The sequence below is a fragment of the Haliotis asinina genome, chromosome 3 (assembly GCF_037392515.1).
Source record: "Haliotis asinina isolate JCU_RB_2024 chromosome 3, JCU_Hal_asi_v2, whole genome shotgun sequence".
NCBI lineage: Eukaryota > Metazoa > Mollusca > Gastropoda > Lepetellida > Haliotidae > Haliotis > Haliotis asinina.
The window spans coordinates 69,058,943-69,073,855 of NC_090282.1; the positions used below are offsets into that span (position 1 = coordinate 69,058,943).

Genomic DNA, 14,913 nt, shown 5'->3' on the forward strand with positions numbered 1-14,913 from the left:
AACACTGACTATCAAGTAGTTTTCTTTCCACACTGTTTGAAAGCATTTGTCAACACATGGATAGAAAACGGCTGAATTTCACCAAGCCCACGTGGCCCAATGGATAAGGCACCGGCCTCCTACACTAAGACACTGGTGATAGCCGGGGATTGCGGGTTCGAGTCCCGTCGTGGGTAATGCATATGCATTCTTTTGGTCTTCTTCTTTGTTTTTAAGTTTTAAAACAATACAAATATTGAAAGTGTACAAGTACGTATGAGTTTGCAATTGAATATAAATGAGAAAATGTGTTGAGATTTTCAGGCGCTAGTTTCAACAAATCCTAACACTGACTATCAAGTAGTTTTCTTTCCACACTGTTTGAAAGCATTTGTCAACACATGGATAGAAAACGGCTGAATTTCACCAAGCCCACGTGGCCCAATGGATAAGGCACCGGCCTCCTACACTAAGACATTGGTGATAGCCGGGGATTGCGGGTTCGAGTCCCGTCGTGGGTAATGCATTCTTTTGGTCTTCTTCTTTGTTTTTAAGTTTTAAAACAATACAAATATTAAAAATGTAGAAGTACGTATGAGTTTGCAACTGAGTATAAATGAGAAAATGTGTTGAGATTTTCAGGCGCCAGTTTCAACAAATCCTAACACTGACTATCAAGTAGTTTTCTTTCCACACTGTTTGAAAGCATTTGTCAACACATGGATAGAAAACGGCTGAATTTCACCAAGCCCACGTGGCCCAATGGATAAGGCACCGGCCTCCTACACTAAGACACTGGTGATAGCCGGGGATTGCGGGTTCGAGTCCCGTCGTGGGTAATGCATTCTTTTGGTCTTCTTCTTTGTTTTTAAGTTTTAAAACAATACAAATATGGAAAGTGTACAAGTACGTATGAGTTTGCAATTGAATATAAATGAGAAAATGTGTTGAGATTTTAAGGCGTCAAGTTTGACAAATCCTAACACTGACTATCAAGTAGTTTTCTTTCCACACTGTTTGAAAGCATTTGTCAACACATGGATAGAAAACGGCTGAATTTCACCAAGCCCACGTGGCCCAATGGATAAGGCACCGGCCTCCTACACTAAGACATTGGTGATAGCCGGGGATTGCGGGTTCGAGTCCCGTCGTGGGTAATGCATTCTTTCGGTCTTCTTCTTTGTTTTTAAGTTTTAAAACAATACAAATATTGAAAGTGTACAAGTACGTATGAGTTTGCAATTGAATATAAATGAGAAAATGTGTTGAGATTTTCAGGCGCCAGTTTCAACAAATCCTAACACTGACTATCAAGTAGTTTTCTTTCCACACTGTTTGAAAGCATTTGTCAACACATGGATAGAAAACGGCTGAATTTCACCAAGCCCACGTGGCCCAATGGATAAGGCACCGGCCTCCTACACTAAGACACTGGTGATAGCCGGGGATTGCGGGTTCGAGTCCCGTCGTGGGTAATGCATATGCATTCTTTTGGTCTTCTTCTTTGTTTTTAAGTTTTAAAACAATACAAATATTGAAAGTGTACAAGTACGTATGAGTTTGCAATTGAATATAAATGAGAAAATGTGTTGAGATTTTCAGGCGCTAGTTTCAACAAATCCTAACACTGACTATCAAGTAGTTTTCTTTCCACACTGTTTGAAAGCATTTGTCAACACATGGATAGAAAACGGCTGAATTTCACCAAGCCCACGTGGCCCAATGGATAAGGCACCGGCCTCCTACACTAAGACACTGGTGATAGCCGGGGATTGCGGGTTCGAGTCCCGTCGTGGGTAGTGCATATGCATTCTTTTGGTCTTCTTCTTTGTTTTTAAGTTTTAAAACAATACAAATATTGAAAGTGTACAAGTACGTATGAATTTGCAATTGAATATAAATGAGAAAATGTGTTGAGATTTTCAGGCGCTAGTTTCAACAAATCCTAACACTGACTATCAAGTAGTTTTCTTTCCACACTGTTTGAAAGCATTTGTCAACACATGGATAGAAAACGGCTGAATTTCACCAAGCCCACGTGGCCCAATGGATAAGGCACCGGCCTCCTACACCAACACACTGGTGATAGCCGGGGATTGCGGGTTCGAGTCCCGTCGTGGGTAATGCATTCTTTTGGTCTTCTTCTTTGTTTTTAAGTTTTAAAACAATACAAATATTGAAAGTGTACAAGTACGTATGAGTTTGCAATTGAATATAAATGAGAAAATGTGTTGAGATTTTCAGGCGCCAGTTTCAACAAATCCTAACACTGACTATCAAGTAGTTTTGTTTCCACACTGTTTGAAAGCATTTGTCAACACATGGATAGAAAACGGCTGAATTTCACCAAGCCCACGTGGCCCAATGGATAAGGCACCGGCCTCCTACACTAAGACATTGGTGATAGCCGGGGATTGCGGGTTCGAGTCCCGTCGTGGGTAATGCATTCTTTTGGTCTTCTTCTTTGTTTTTAAGTTTTAAAACAATACAAATATTGAAAGTGTACAAGTACGTACGAGTTTGCAATTGAATATAAATGAGAAAATGTGTTGAGATTTTCAGGCGCCAGTTTCAACAAATCCTAACACTGACTATCAAGTAGTTTTGTTTCCACACTGTTTGAAAGCATTTGTCAACACATGGATAGAAAACGGCTGAATTTCACCAAGCCCACGTGGCCCAATGGATAAGGCACCGGCCTCCTACACTAAGACATTGGTGATAGCCGGGGATTGCGGGTTCGAGTCCCGTCGTGGGTAATGCATTCTTTTGGTCTTCTTCTTTGTTTTTAAGTTTTAAAACAATACAAATATTGAAAGTGTACAAGTACGTACGAGTTTGCAATTGAATATAAATGAGAAAATGTGTTGAGATTTTCAGGCGTCAAGTTTGACAAATCCTAACACTGACTATCAAGTAGTTTTCTTTCCACACTGTTTGAAAGCATTTGTCAACACATGGATAGAAAACGGCTGAATTTCACCAAGCCCACGTGGCCCAATGGATAAGGCACCGGCCTCCTACACTAAGACACTGGTGATAGCCGGGGATTGCGGGTTCGAGTCCCGTCGTGGGTAGTGCATATGCATTCTTTTGGTCTTCTTCTTTGTTTTTAAGTTTTAAAACAATACAAATATTGAAAGTGTACAAGTACGTATGAATTTGCAATTGAATATAAATGAGAAAATGTGTTGAGATTTTCAGGCGCCAGTTTCAACAAATCCTAACACTGACTATCAAGTAGTTTTCTTTCCACACTGTTTGAAAGCATTTGTCAACACATGGATAGAAAACGGCTGAATTTCACCAAGCCCACGTGGCCCAATGGATAAGGCACCGGCCTCCTACACCAACACACTGGTGATAGCCGGGGATTGCGGGTTCGAGTCCCGTCGTGGGTAATGCATTCTTTTGGTCTTCTTCTTTGTTTTTAAGTTTTAAAACAATACAAATATTGAAAATGTACAAGTACGTATGAGTTTGCAATTGAATATAAATGAGAAAATGTGTTGAGATTTTCAGGCGCCAGTTTCAACAAATCCTAACACTGACTATCAAGTAGTTTTGTTTCCACACTGTTTGAAAGCATTTGTCAACACATGGATAGAAAACGGCTGAATTTCACCAAGCCCACGTGGACCAATGGATAAGGCACCGGCCTCCTACACTAAGACATTGGTGATAGCCGGGGATTGCGGGTTCGAGTCCCGTCGTGGGTAATGCATTCTTTTGGTCTTCTTCTTTGTTTTTAAGTTTTAAAACAATACAAATATTGAAAGTGTACAAGTACGTACGAGTTTGCAATTGAATATAAATGAGAAAATGTGTTGAGATTTTCAGGCGCCAGTTTCAACAAATCCTAACACTGACTATCAAGTAGTTTTCTTTCCACACTGTTTGAAAGCATTTGTCAACACATGGATAGAAAACGGCTGAATTTCACCAAGCCCACGTGGCCCAATGGATAAGGCACCGGCCTCCTACACTAAGACATTGGTGATAGCCGGGGATTGCGGGTTCGAGTCCCGTCGTGGGTAATGCATTCTTTTGGTCTTCTTCTTTGTTTTTAAGTTTTAAAACAATACAAATATTGAAAGTGTACAAGTACGTACGAGTTTGCAATTGAATATAAATGAGAAAATGTGTTGAGATTTTCAGGCGTCAAGTTTGAGAAATCCTAACACTGACTATCAAGTAGTTTTCTTTCCACACTGTTTGAAAGCATTTGTCAACACATGGATAGAAAACGGCTGAATTTCACCAAGCCCACGTGGCCCAATGGATAAGGCACCGGCCTCCTACACTAAGACATTGGTGATAGCCGGGGATTGCGGGTTCGAGTCCCGTCGTGGGTAATGCATTCTTTTGGTCTTCTTCTTTGTTTTTAAGTTTTAAAACAATACAAATATTGAAAGTGTACAAGTGCGTATGAATTTGCAATTGAATATAAATGAGAAAATGTGTTGAGATTTTCAGGCGCTAGTTTCAACAAATCCTAACACTGACTATCAAGTAGTTTTCTTTCCACACTGTTTGAAAGCATTTGTCAACACATGGATAGAAAACGGCTGAATTTCACCAAGCCCACGTGGCCCAATGGATAAGGCACCGGCCTCCTACACTAAGACACTGGTGATAGCCGGGGATTGCGGGTTCGAGTCCCGTCGTGGGTAATGCATTCTTTTGGTCTTCTTCTTTGTTTTTAAGTTTTAAAACAATATAAATATTGAAACTGTACAAACCTGTATGAATTTGCAATTGAGTATACCTGAGAAAATGTGTTGAGGTTTCCAGGCATCAGTTTTAACAAATCCTAACACTGACTATCAAGTTAGTTTTGTTTCCATACTGTTTAAAAAAGCATTTCTCAGCACATGGATAGAAAACGACCAAGCCCACGTGGCCCAATGAATAAGGCACCGGCCTCCTACGCTAAGACATTGGTGATAGCCGGGGATTGCGGGTTCGAGTCCCGTCGTGGGTAATGCATTCTTTTGGTCTTCTTCTTTGTTTTTAAGTTTTAAAACAATACAAATATTGAAAGTGTACAAGTACGTACGAGTTTGCAATTGAATATAAATGAGAAAATGTGTTGAGATTTTCAGGCGTCAAGTTTGACAAATCCTAACACTGACTATCAAGTAGTTTTCTTTCCACACTGTTTGAAAGCATTTGTCAACACATGGATAGAAAACGGCTGAATTTCACCAAGCCCACGTGGCCCAATGGATAAGGCACCGGCCTCCTACACTAAGACATTGGTGATAGCCGGGGATTGCGGGTTCGAGTCCCGTCGCGGGTAATGCATTCTTTTGGTCTTCTTCTTTGTTTTTAAGTTTTAAAACAATACAAATATTGAAAGTGTACAAGTACGTACGAGTTTGCAATTGAATATAAATGAGAAAATGTGTTGAGATTTTCAGGCGTCAAGTTTGACAAATCCTAACACTGACTATCAAGTAGTTTTCTTTCCACACTGTTTGAAAGCATTTGTCAACACATGGATAGAAAACGGCTGAATTTCACCAAGCCCACGTGGCCCAATGGATAAGGCACCGGCCTCCTACACTAAGACATTGGTGATAGCCGGGGATTGCGGGTTCGAGTCCCGTCGTGGGTAATGCATTCTTTTGGTCTTCTTCTTTGTTTTTAAGTTTTAAAACAATACAAATATTGAAAGTGTACAAGTGCGTATGAATTTGCAATTGAATATAAATGAGAAAATGTGTTGAGATTTTCAGGCGCTAGTTTCAACAAATCCTAACACTGACTATCAAGTAGTTTTCTTTCCACACTGTTTGAAAGCATTTGTCAACACATGGATAGAAAACGGCTGAATTTCACCAAGCCCACGTGGCCCAATGGATAAGGCACCGGCCTCCTACACTAAGACACTGGTGATAGCCGGGGATTGCGGGTTCGAGTCCCGTCGTGGGTAATGCATTCTTTTGGTCTTCTTCTTTGTTTTTAAGTTTTAAAACAATATAAATATTGAAACTGTACAAACCTGTATGAATTTGCAATTGAGTATACCTGAGAAAATGTGTTGAGGTTTCCAGGCATCAGTTTTAACAAATCCTAACACTGACTATCAAGTTAGTTTTGTTTCCATACTGTTTAAAAAAGCATTTCTCAGCACATGGATAGAAAACGACCAAGTCCACGTGGCCCAATGAATAAGGCACCGGCCTCCTACGCTAAGACATTGGTGATAGCCGGGGATTGCGGGTTCGAGTCCCGTCGTGGGTAATGCATTCTTTTGGTCTTCTTCTTTGTTTTTAAGTTTTAAAACAATACAAATATTGAAAGTGTACAAGTACGTATGAGTTTGCAATTGAATATAAATGAGAAAATGTGTTGAGATTTTCAGGCGCCAGTTTCAACAAATCCTAACACTGACTATCAAGTAGTTTTCTTTCCACACTGTTTGAAAGCATTTGTCAATACATGGATAGAAAACGGCTGAATTTCACCAAGCCCACGTGGACCAATGGATAAGGCACCGGCCTCCTACACTAAGACACTGGTGATAGCCGGGGATTGCGGGTTCGAGTCCCGTCGTGGGTAATGCAGTCTTTTGGTCTTCTTCTTTGTTTTTAAGTTTTAAAACAATACAAATATTGAAAGTGTACAAGTACGTACGAGATTGCAATTGAATATAAATGAGAAAATGTGTTGAGATTTTCAGGCGTCAAGTTTGACAAATCCTAACACTGACTATCAAGTAGTTTTCTTTCCACACTGTTTGAAAGCATTTGTCAACACATGGATAGAAAACGGCTGAATTTCACCAAGCCCACGTGGCCCAATGGATAAGGCACCGGCCTCCTACACTAAGACATTGGTGATAGCCGGGGATTGCGGGTTCGAGTCCCGTCGTGGGTAATGCATTCTTTTGGTCTTCTTCTTTGTTTTTAAGTTTTAAAACAATACAAATATTAAAAATGTACAAGTACGTATGAGTTTGCAATTGAATATAAATGAGAAAATGTGTTGAGATTTTCAGGCGCCAGTTTCAACAAATCCTAACACTGACTATCAAGTAGTTGTCTTTCCACACTGTTTGAAAGCATTTGTCAACACATGGATAGAAAACGGCTGAATTTCACCAAGCCCACGTGGCCCAATGGATAAGGCACCGGCCTCCTACACTAAGACATTGGTGATAGCCGGGGATTGCGGGTTCGAGTCCCGTCGTGGGTAATGCATTCTTTTGGTCTTCTTCTTTGTTTTTAAGTTTTAAAACAATACAAATATTGAAAGTGTACAAGTGCGTATGAATTTGCAATTGAATATAAATGAGAAAATGTGTTGAGATTTTCAGGCGCCAGTTTCAACAAATCCTAACACTGACTATCAAGTAGTTGTCTTTCCACACTGTTTGAAAGCATTTGTCAACACATGGATAGAAAACGGCTGAATTTCACCAAGCCCACGTGGCCCAATGGATAAGGCACCGGCCTCCTACACTAAGACACTGGTGATAGCCGGGGATTGCGGGTTCGAGTCCCGTCGTGGGTAATGCATTCTTTTGGTCTTCTTCTTTGTTTTGAAGTTTTAAAACAATACAAATATTGAAAGTGTACAAGTACGTATGAGTTTGCAATTGAATATAAATGAGAAAATGTGTTGAGATTTTCAGGCGCTAGTTTCAACAAATCCTAACACTGACTATCAAGTAGTTTTCTTTCCACACTGTTTGAAAGCATTTGTCAACACATGGATAGAAAGCGGCTGAATTTCACCAAGCCCACGTGGCCCAATGGATAAGGCACCGGCCTCCTACACTAAGACACTGGTGATAGCCGGGGATTGCGGGTTCGAGTCCCGTCGTGGGTAATGCATATGCATTCTTTTGGTCTTCTTCTTTGTTTTGAAGTTTTAAAACAATACTAATATTGAAAGTGTACAAGTACGTATGAGTTTGCAATTGAATATAAATGAGAAAATGTGTTGAGATTTTCAGGCGCCAGTTTCAACAAATCCTAACACAGACTATCAAGTAGTTTTCTTTCCACACTGTTTGAAAGCATTTGTCAACACATGGATAGAAAACGGCTGAATTTCACCAAGCCCACGTGGCCCAATGGATAAGGCACCGGCCTCCTACACTAACACATTGGTGATAGCCGGGGATTGCGGGTTCGAGTCCCCTCGTGGGTAATGCATTCTTTCGGTCTTCTTCTTTGTTTTGAAGTTTTAAAACAATACAAATATTGAAAATGTACAACTACGTACGAGTTTGCAATTGAATATAAATGAGAAAATGTGTTGAGATTTTCAGGCGTCAAGTTTAACAAATCCTAACACTGACTATCAAGTAGGTTTCTTTCCACACTGTTTGGAAGCATTTGTCAATACATGGATAGAAAACGGCTGAATTTCACCAAGCCCACGTGGCCCAATGGATAAGGCACCAACCTCCTACACTAAGACACTGGTGATAGCCGGGGATTGCGGGTTCGAGTCCCGTCGTGGGTAATGCATTCTTTCGGTCTTCTTCTTTGTTTTTAAGTTTTAAAACAATACAAATATTGAAAGTGTACAAGTACGTATGAGTTTGCAATTGAATATAAATGAGAAAATGTGTTGAGATTTTCAGGCGCCAGTTTCAACAAATCCTAACACTGACTATCAAGTAGTTTTCTTTCCACACTGTTTGAAAGCATTTGTCAACACATGGATAGAAAACGGCTGAATTTCACCAAGCCCACGTGGCCCAATGGATAAGGCACCGGCCTCCTACACTAAGACACTGGTGATAGCCGGGGATTGCGGGTTCGAGTCCCGTCGTGGGTGATGCATATCCATTCTTTTGGTCTTCTTCTTTGTTTTTAAGTTTTAAAACAATACAAATATTGAAAGTGTACAAGTACGTATGAGTTTGCAATTGAATATAAATGAGAAAATGTGTTGAGATTTTCAGGCGCTAGTTTCAACAAATCCTAACACTGACTATCAAGTAGTTTTCTTTCCACACTGTTTGAAAGCATTTGTCAACACATGGATAGAAAACGGCTGAATTTCACCAAGCCCACGTGGCCCAATGGATAAGGCACCGGCCTCCTACACTAAGACACTGGTGATAGCCGGGGATTGCGGGTTCGAGTCCCGTCGTGGGTAGTGCATATGCATTCTTTTGGTCTTCTTCTTTGTTTTTAAGTTTTAAAACAATACAAATATTGAAAGTGTACAAGTACGTATGAATTTGCAATTGAATATAAATGAGAAAATGTGTTGAGATTTTCAGGCGCTAGTTTCAACAAATCCTAACACTGACTATCAAGTAGTTTTCTTTCCACACTGTTTGAAAGCATTTGTCAACACATGGATAGAAAACGGCTGAATTTCACCAAGCCCACGTGGCCCAATGGATAAGGCACCGGCCTCCTACACTAAGACACTGGTGATAGCCGGGGATTGCGGGTTCGAGTCCCGTCGTGGGTAATGCATTCTTTTGGTCTTCTTCTTTGTTTTGAAGTTTTAAAACAATACAAATATTGAAAGTGTACAAGTACGTATGAGTTTGCAATTGAATATAAATGAGAAAATGTGTTGAGATTTTCAGGCGCTAGTTTCAACAAATCCTAACACTGACTATCAAGTAGTTTTCTTTCCACACTGTTTGAAAGCATTTGTCAACACATGGATAGAAAACGGCTGAATTTCACCAAGCCCACGTGGACCAATGGATAAGGCACCGGCCTCCTACACTAAGACACTGGTGATAGCCGGGGATTGCGGGTTCGAGTCCCGTCGTGGGTAATGCATATGCATTCTTTTGGTCTTCTTCTTTGTTTTTAAGTTTTAAAACAATACAAATATTGAAAGTGTACAAGTACGTATGAGTTTGCAATTGAATATAAATGAGAAAATGTGTTGAGATTTTCAGGCGCCAGTTTCAACAAATCCTAACACTGACTATCAAGTAGTTTTCTTTCCACACTGTTTGAAAGCATTTGTCAACACATGGATAGAAAACGGCTGAATTTCACCAAGCCCACGTGGCCCAATGGATAAGGCACCGGCCTCCTACACTAAGACATTGGTGATAGCCGGGTATTTCGGGTTCGAGTCCCGTCGTGGGTAATGCATTCTTTTGGTCTTCTTCTTTGTTTTTAAGTTTTAAAACAATACAAATATTGAAAGTGTACAAGTACGTATGAGTTTGCAATTGAATATAAATGAGAAAATGTGTTGAGATTTTCAGGCGTCAAGTTTGACAAATCCTAACACTGACTATCAAGTAGTTTTCTTTCCACACTGTTTGAAAGCATTTGTCAACACATGGATAGAAAACGGCTGAATTTCACCAAGCCCACGTGGCCCAATGGATAAGGCACCGGCCTCCTACACTAAGACATTGGTGATAGCCGGGGATTGGGGGTTCGAGTCCCGTCGTGGGTAATGCATTCTTTTGGTTTTCTTCTTTGTTTTTAAGTTTTAAAACAATACAAATATTGAAAGTGTACAAGTACGTATGAGTTTGCAATTGAATATAAATGAGAAAATGTGTTGAGATTTTCAGGCGCCAGTTTCAACAAATCCTAACACTGACTATCAAGTAGTTTTCTTTCCACACTGTTTGAAAGCATTTGTCAACACATGGATAGAAAACGGCTGAATTTCACCAAGCCCACGTGGCCCAATGGATAAGACACCGGCCTCCTACACAAAGACACTGGTGATAGCCTGGGATTGCGGGTTCGGGTCACGTCGTGGGTAATGCATATGCATTCTTTTGGTCTTCTTCTTTGTTTTTAAGTTTTAAAACAATACAAATATTGAAAGTGTACAAGTACGCATGAGTTTGCAATTGAATATAAATGAGAAAATGTGTTGAGATTTTCAGGCGCTAGTTTCAACAAATCCTAACACTGACTATCAAGTAGATTTCTTTCCACACTGTTTGAAAGCATTTGTCAACACATGGATAGAAAACGGCTGAATTTCACCAAGCCCACGTGGCCCAATGGATAAGGCACCGGCCTCCTACACTAAGACACTGGTGATAGCCGGGGATTGCGGGTTCGAGTCCCGTCGTGGGTAATGCATATGCATTCTTTTGGTCTTCTTCTTTGTTTTGAAGTTTTAAAACAATACAAATATTGAAAGTGTACAAGTACGTATGAATTCGCAATTGAATATAAATGAGAAAATGTGTTGAGATTTTCAGGCGCTAGTTTCAACAAATCCTAACACTGACTATCAAGTAGTTTTCTTTCCACACTGTTTAAAAAAGCATTTCTCAGCACATGGATAAAAAACGGCTGAATTTCACCAAGCCCACGTGGCCCAATGGATAAGGCACCGGCCTCCTACACTAAGACACTGGTGATAGCCGGGGATTGCGGGTTCGAGTCCCGTCGTGGGTAATGCATATGCATTCTTTTGGTCTTCTTCTTTGTTTTTAAGTTTTAAAACAATACAAATATTGAAAGTGTACAAGTACGTATGAGTTTGCAATTGAATATAAATGAGAAAATGTGTTGAGATTTTCAGGCGCAAGTTTCAACAAATCCTAACACTGACTATCAAGTAGTTTTCTTTCCACACTGTTTGAAAGCATTTGTCAACACATGGATAGAAAACGGCTGAATTTCAACAAGCCCACGTGGACCAATGGATAAGGCACCGGCCTCCTACACTAAGACACTGGTGATAGCCGGGGATTGCGGGTTCGAGTCCCGTCGTGGGTAATGCATTCTTTTGGTCTTCTTCTTTGTTTTTAAGTTTTAAAACAATACAAATATTGAAAGTGTACAAGTACGTATGAGTTTGCAATTGAATATAAATGAGAAAATGTGTTGAGATTTTCAGGCGCCAGTTTCAACAAATCCTAACACTGACTATCAAGTAGTTTTCTTTCCACACTGTTTGAAAGCATTTGTCAACACATGGATAGAAAACGGCTGAATTTCACCAAGCCCACGTGGCCCAATGGATAAGGCACCGGCCTCCTACACTAAGACATTGGTGATAGCCGGGTATTTCGGGTTCGAGTCCCGTCGTGGGTAATGCATTCTTTTGGTCTTCTTCTTTGTTTTTAAGTTTTAAAACAATACAAATATTGAAAGTGTACAAGTACGTATGAGTTTGCAATTGAATATAAATGAGAAAATGTGTTGAGATTTTCAGGCGCCAGTTTCAACAAATCCTAACACTGACTATCAAGTAGTTTTCTTTCCACACTGTTTGAAAGCATTTGTCAACACATGGATAGAAAACGGCTGAATTTCACCAAGCCCACGTGGCCCAATGGATAAGGCACCGGCCTCCTACACTAAGACATTGGTGATAGCCGGGTATTTCGGGTTCGAGTCCCGTCGTGGGTAATGCATTCTTTTGGTCTTCTTCTTTGTTTTTAAGTTTTAAAACAATACAAATATTGAAAGTGTACAAGTACGTATGAGTTTGCAATTGAATATAAATGAGAAAATGTGTTGAGATTTTCAGGCGCCAGTTTCAACAAATCCTAACACTGACTATCAAGTAGTTTTCTTTCCACACTGTTTGAAAGCATTTGTCAACACATGGATAGAAAACGGCTGAATTTCACCAAGCCCACGTGGCCCAATGGATAAGGCACCGGCCTCCTACACTAAGACATTGGTGATAGCCGGGTATTTCGGGTTCGAGTCCCGTCGTGGGTAATGCATTCTTTTGGTCTTCTTCTTTGTTTTGAAGTTTTAAAACAATACAAATATTGAAAGTGTACAAGTACGTATGAGTTTGCAATTGAATATAAATGAGAAAATGTGTTGAGATTTTCAGGCGTCAAGTTTGACAAATCCTAACACTGACTATCAAGTAGTTTTCTTTCCACACTGTTTGAAAGCATTTGTCAACACATGGATAGAAAACGGCTGAATTTCACCAAGCCCACGTGGCCCAATGGATAAGGCACCGGCCTCCTACACTAAGACATTGGTGATAGCCGGGGATTGCGGGTTCGAGTCCCGTCGTGGGTAATGCATTCTTTTGGTTTTCTTCTTTGTTTTTAAGTTTTAAAACAATACAAATATTGAAAGTGTACAAGTACGTATGAGTTTGCAATTGAATATAAATGAGAAAATGTGTTGAGATTTTCAGGCGCCAGTTTCAACAAATCCTAACACTGACTATCAAGTAGTTTTCTTTCCACACTGTTTGAAAGCATTTGTCAACACATGGATAGAAAACGGCTGAATTTCACCAAGCCCACGTGGCCCAATGGATAAGACACCGGCCTCCTACACAAAGACACTGGTGATAGCCTGGGATTGCGGGTTCGAGTCACGTCGTGGGTAATGCATATGCATTCTTTTGGTCTTCTTCTTTGTTTTTAAGTTTTAAAACAATACAAATATTGAAAGTGTACAAGTACGCATGAGTTTGCAATTGAATATAAATGAGAAAATGTGTTGAGATTTTCAGGCGCTAGTTTCAACAAATCCTAACACTGACTATCAAGTAGATTTCTTTCCACACTGTTTGAAAGCATTTGTCAACACATGGATAGAAAACGGCTGAATTTCACCAAGCCCACGTGGCCCAATGGATAAGGCACCGGCCTCCTACACTAAGACACTGGTGATAGCCGGGGATTGCGGGTTCGAGTCCCGTCGTGGGTAATGCATATGCATTCTTTTGGTCTTCTTCTTTGTTTTGAAGTTTTAAAACAATACAAATATTGAAAGTGTACAAGTACGTATGAATTCGCAATTGAATATAAATGAGAAAATGTGTTGAGATTTTCAGGCGCTAGTTTCAACAAATCCTAACACTGACTATCAAGTAGTTTTCTTTCCACACTGTTTAAAAAAGCATTTCTCAGCACATGGATAAAAAACGGCTGAATTTCACCAAGCCCACGTGGCCCAATGGATAAGGCACCGGCCTCCTACACTAAGACACTGGTGATAGCCGGGGATTGCGGGTTCGAGTCCCGTCGTGGGTAATGCATATGCATTCTTTTGGTCTTCTTCTTTGTTTTTAAGTTTTAAAACAATACAAATATTGAAAGTGTACAAGTACGTATGAGTTTGCAATTGAATATAAATGAGAAAATGTGTTGAGATTTTCAGGCGCTAGTTTCAACAAATCCTAACACTGACTATCAAGTAGTTTTCTTTCCACACTGTTTGAAAGCATTTGTCAACACATGGATAGAAAACGGCTGAATTTCACCAAGCCCACGTGGACCAATGGATAAGGCACCGGCCTCCTACACTAAGACACTGGTGATAGCCGGGGATTGCGGGTTCGAGTCCCGTCGTGGGTAATGCATTCTTTTGGTCTTCTTCTTTGTTTTTAAGTTTTAAAACAATACAAATATTGAAAGTGTACAAGTACGTATGAGTTTGCAATTGAATATAAATGAGAAAATGTGTTGAGATTTTCAGGCGCCAGTTTCAACAAATCCTAACACTGACTATCAAGTAGTTTTCTTTCCACACTGTTTGAAAGCATTTGTCAACACATGGATAGAAAACGGCTGAATTTCACCAAGCCCACGTGGCCCAATGGATAAGGCACCGGCCTCCTACACTAAGACATTGGTGATAGCCGGGTATTTCGGGTTCGAGTCCCGTCGTGGGTAATGCATTCTTTTGGTCTTCTTCTTTGTTTTTAAGTTTTAAAACAATACAAATATTGAAAGTGTACAAGTACGTATGAGTTTGCAATTGAATATAAATGAGAAAATGTGTTGAGATTTTCAGGCGTCAAGTTTGACAAATCCTAACACTGACTATCAAGTAGTTTTCTTTCCACACTGTTTGAAAGCATTTGTCAATACATGGATAGAAAACGGCTGAATTTCACCAAGCCCACGTGGCCCAATGGATAAGGCACCGGCCTCCTACACTAAGACATTGGTGATAGCCGGGGATTGCGGGTTCGAGTCCCGTCGTGGGTAATGCATTCTTTTGGTTTTCTTCTTTGTTTTTAAGT

At 40.2% G+C, this 14,913-nt stretch overlaps 30 non-coding genes across 30 annotated transcripts; all 30 read left to right on the forward strand.

Annotated features, from left to right (window-relative positions):
- Nucleotides 1-85: 85 nt before the first annotated feature.
- On the forward strand, nt 86-176 carry Trnar-ccu (transfer RNA arginine (anticodon CCU)). Its single transcript is given in 2 exon segments — nt 86-122; nt 141-176. It is a non-coding gene; the product is annotated as a tRNA-Arg (tRNA).
- A 233-nt stretch (nt 177-409) lies between these two features.
- Nucleotides 410-500, forward strand: Trnar-ccu (transfer RNA arginine (anticodon CCU)). The gene is given in 2 exon segments: nt 410-446; nt 465-500. It is a non-coding gene; the product is annotated as a tRNA-Arg (tRNA).
- A 227-nt stretch (nt 501-727) lies between these two features.
- On the forward strand, nt 728-818 carry Trnar-ccu (transfer RNA arginine (anticodon CCU)). The gene is given in 2 exon segments: nt 728-764; nt 783-818. It is a non-coding gene; the product is annotated as a tRNA-Arg (tRNA).
- A 227-nt stretch (nt 819-1,045) lies between these two features.
- On the forward strand, nt 1,046-1,136 carry Trnar-ccu (transfer RNA arginine (anticodon CCU)). The gene is given in 2 exon segments: nt 1,046-1,082; nt 1,101-1,136. It is a non-coding gene; the product is annotated as a tRNA-Arg (tRNA).
- Nucleotides 1,137-1,363: 227 nt separating this feature from the next.
- Nucleotides 1,364-1,454, forward strand: Trnar-ccu (transfer RNA arginine (anticodon CCU)). The gene is given in 2 exon segments: nt 1,364-1,400; nt 1,419-1,454. It is a non-coding gene; the product is annotated as a tRNA-Arg (tRNA).
- A 233-nt stretch (nt 1,455-1,687) lies between these two features.
- Nucleotides 1,688-1,778, forward strand: Trnar-ccu (transfer RNA arginine (anticodon CCU)). The gene is given in 2 exon segments: nt 1,688-1,724; nt 1,743-1,778. It is a non-coding gene; the product is annotated as a tRNA-Arg (tRNA).
- Nucleotides 1,779-2,011: 233 nt separating this feature from the next.
- Trnar-ccu (transfer RNA arginine (anticodon CCU)) lies at nt 2,012-2,102 on the forward strand. The gene is given in 2 exon segments: nt 2,012-2,048; nt 2,067-2,102. It is a non-coding gene; the product is annotated as a tRNA-Arg (tRNA).
- A 227-nt stretch (nt 2,103-2,329) lies between these two features.
- Nucleotides 2,330-2,420, forward strand: Trnar-ccu (transfer RNA arginine (anticodon CCU)). The gene is given in 2 exon segments: nt 2,330-2,366; nt 2,385-2,420. It is a non-coding gene; the product is annotated as a tRNA-Arg (tRNA).
- Nucleotides 2,421-2,647: 227 nt separating this feature from the next.
- Nucleotides 2,648-2,738, forward strand: Trnar-ccu (transfer RNA arginine (anticodon CCU)). The gene is given in 2 exon segments: nt 2,648-2,684; nt 2,703-2,738. It is a non-coding gene; the product is annotated as a tRNA-Arg (tRNA).
- Nucleotides 2,739-2,965: 227 nt separating this feature from the next.
- Trnar-ccu (transfer RNA arginine (anticodon CCU)) lies at nt 2,966-3,056 on the forward strand. Its single transcript is given in 2 exon segments — nt 2,966-3,002; nt 3,021-3,056. It is a non-coding gene; the product is annotated as a tRNA-Arg (tRNA).
- Nucleotides 3,057-3,289: 233 nt separating this feature from the next.
- Trnar-ccu (transfer RNA arginine (anticodon CCU)) lies at nt 3,290-3,380 on the forward strand. Its single transcript is given in 2 exon segments — nt 3,290-3,326; nt 3,345-3,380. It is a non-coding gene; the product is annotated as a tRNA-Arg (tRNA).
- Nucleotides 3,381-3,925: 545 nt separating this feature from the next.
- Nucleotides 3,926-4,016, forward strand: Trnar-ccu (transfer RNA arginine (anticodon CCU)). The gene is given in 2 exon segments: nt 3,926-3,962; nt 3,981-4,016. It is a non-coding gene; the product is annotated as a tRNA-Arg (tRNA).
- A 227-nt stretch (nt 4,017-4,243) lies between these two features.
- Trnar-ccu (transfer RNA arginine (anticodon CCU)) lies at nt 4,244-4,334 on the forward strand. Its single transcript is given in 2 exon segments — nt 4,244-4,280; nt 4,299-4,334. It is a non-coding gene; the product is annotated as a tRNA-Arg (tRNA).
- Nucleotides 4,335-4,561: 227 nt separating this feature from the next.
- Nucleotides 4,562-4,652, forward strand: Trnar-ccu (transfer RNA arginine (anticodon CCU)). The gene is given in 2 exon segments: nt 4,562-4,598; nt 4,617-4,652. It is a non-coding gene; the product is annotated as a tRNA-Arg (tRNA).
- Nucleotides 4,653-5,190: 538 nt separating this feature from the next.
- Nucleotides 5,191-5,281, forward strand: Trnar-ccu (transfer RNA arginine (anticodon CCU)). Its single transcript is given in 2 exon segments — nt 5,191-5,227; nt 5,246-5,281. It is a non-coding gene; the product is annotated as a tRNA-Arg (tRNA).
- A 227-nt stretch (nt 5,282-5,508) lies between these two features.
- On the forward strand, nt 5,509-5,599 carry Trnar-ccu (transfer RNA arginine (anticodon CCU)). The gene is given in 2 exon segments: nt 5,509-5,545; nt 5,564-5,599. It is a non-coding gene; the product is annotated as a tRNA-Arg (tRNA).
- A 227-nt stretch (nt 5,600-5,826) lies between these two features.
- Nucleotides 5,827-5,917, forward strand: Trnar-ccu (transfer RNA arginine (anticodon CCU)). Its single transcript is given in 2 exon segments — nt 5,827-5,863; nt 5,882-5,917. It is a non-coding gene; the product is annotated as a tRNA-Arg (tRNA).
- Nucleotides 5,918-6,773: 856 nt separating this feature from the next.
- On the forward strand, nt 6,774-6,864 carry Trnar-ccu (transfer RNA arginine (anticodon CCU)). The gene is given in 2 exon segments: nt 6,774-6,810; nt 6,829-6,864. It is a non-coding gene; the product is annotated as a tRNA-Arg (tRNA).
- Nucleotides 6,865-7,091: 227 nt separating this feature from the next.
- Nucleotides 7,092-7,182, forward strand: Trnar-ccu (transfer RNA arginine (anticodon CCU)). The gene is given in 2 exon segments: nt 7,092-7,128; nt 7,147-7,182. It is a non-coding gene; the product is annotated as a tRNA-Arg (tRNA).
- Nucleotides 7,183-7,409: 227 nt separating this feature from the next.
- Nucleotides 7,410-7,500, forward strand: Trnar-ccu (transfer RNA arginine (anticodon CCU)). The gene is given in 2 exon segments: nt 7,410-7,446; nt 7,465-7,500. It is a non-coding gene; the product is annotated as a tRNA-Arg (tRNA).
- Nucleotides 7,501-7,727: 227 nt separating this feature from the next.
- Nucleotides 7,728-7,818, forward strand: Trnar-ccu (transfer RNA arginine (anticodon CCU)). The gene is given in 2 exon segments: nt 7,728-7,764; nt 7,783-7,818. It is a non-coding gene; the product is annotated as a tRNA-Arg (tRNA).
- Nucleotides 7,819-8,687: 869 nt separating this feature from the next.
- On the forward strand, nt 8,688-8,778 carry Trnar-ccu (transfer RNA arginine (anticodon CCU)). The gene is given in 2 exon segments: nt 8,688-8,724; nt 8,743-8,778. It is a non-coding gene; the product is annotated as a tRNA-Arg (tRNA).
- Nucleotides 8,779-9,011: 233 nt separating this feature from the next.
- On the forward strand, nt 9,012-9,102 carry Trnar-ccu (transfer RNA arginine (anticodon CCU)). The gene is given in 2 exon segments: nt 9,012-9,048; nt 9,067-9,102. It is a non-coding gene; the product is annotated as a tRNA-Arg (tRNA).
- Nucleotides 9,103-9,335: 233 nt separating this feature from the next.
- Nucleotides 9,336-9,426, forward strand: Trnar-ccu (transfer RNA arginine (anticodon CCU)). Its single transcript is given in 2 exon segments — nt 9,336-9,372; nt 9,391-9,426. It is a non-coding gene; the product is annotated as a tRNA-Arg (tRNA).
- A 1,511-nt stretch (nt 9,427-10,937) lies between these two features.
- On the forward strand, nt 10,938-11,028 carry Trnar-ccu (transfer RNA arginine (anticodon CCU)). Its single transcript is given in 2 exon segments — nt 10,938-10,974; nt 10,993-11,028. It is a non-coding gene; the product is annotated as a tRNA-Arg (tRNA).
- Nucleotides 11,029-11,263: 235 nt separating this feature from the next.
- On the forward strand, nt 11,264-11,354 carry Trnar-ccu (transfer RNA arginine (anticodon CCU)). Its single transcript is given in 2 exon segments — nt 11,264-11,300; nt 11,319-11,354. It is a non-coding gene; the product is annotated as a tRNA-Arg (tRNA).
- Nucleotides 11,355-12,859: 1,505 nt separating this feature from the next.
- Nucleotides 12,860-12,950, forward strand: Trnar-ccu (transfer RNA arginine (anticodon CCU)). The gene is given in 2 exon segments: nt 12,860-12,896; nt 12,915-12,950. It is a non-coding gene; the product is annotated as a tRNA-Arg (tRNA).
- A 551-nt stretch (nt 12,951-13,501) lies between these two features.
- Trnar-ccu (transfer RNA arginine (anticodon CCU)) lies at nt 13,502-13,592 on the forward strand. The gene is given in 2 exon segments: nt 13,502-13,538; nt 13,557-13,592. It is a non-coding gene; the product is annotated as a tRNA-Arg (tRNA).
- A 235-nt stretch (nt 13,593-13,827) lies between these two features.
- Trnar-ccu (transfer RNA arginine (anticodon CCU)) lies at nt 13,828-13,918 on the forward strand. The gene is given in 2 exon segments: nt 13,828-13,864; nt 13,883-13,918. It is a non-coding gene; the product is annotated as a tRNA-Arg (tRNA).
- Nucleotides 13,919-14,787: 869 nt separating this feature from the next.
- On the forward strand, nt 14,788-14,878 carry Trnar-ccu (transfer RNA arginine (anticodon CCU)). Its single transcript is given in 2 exon segments — nt 14,788-14,824; nt 14,843-14,878. It is a non-coding gene; the product is annotated as a tRNA-Arg (tRNA).
- Nucleotides 14,879-14,913: the final 35 nt, after the last annotated feature.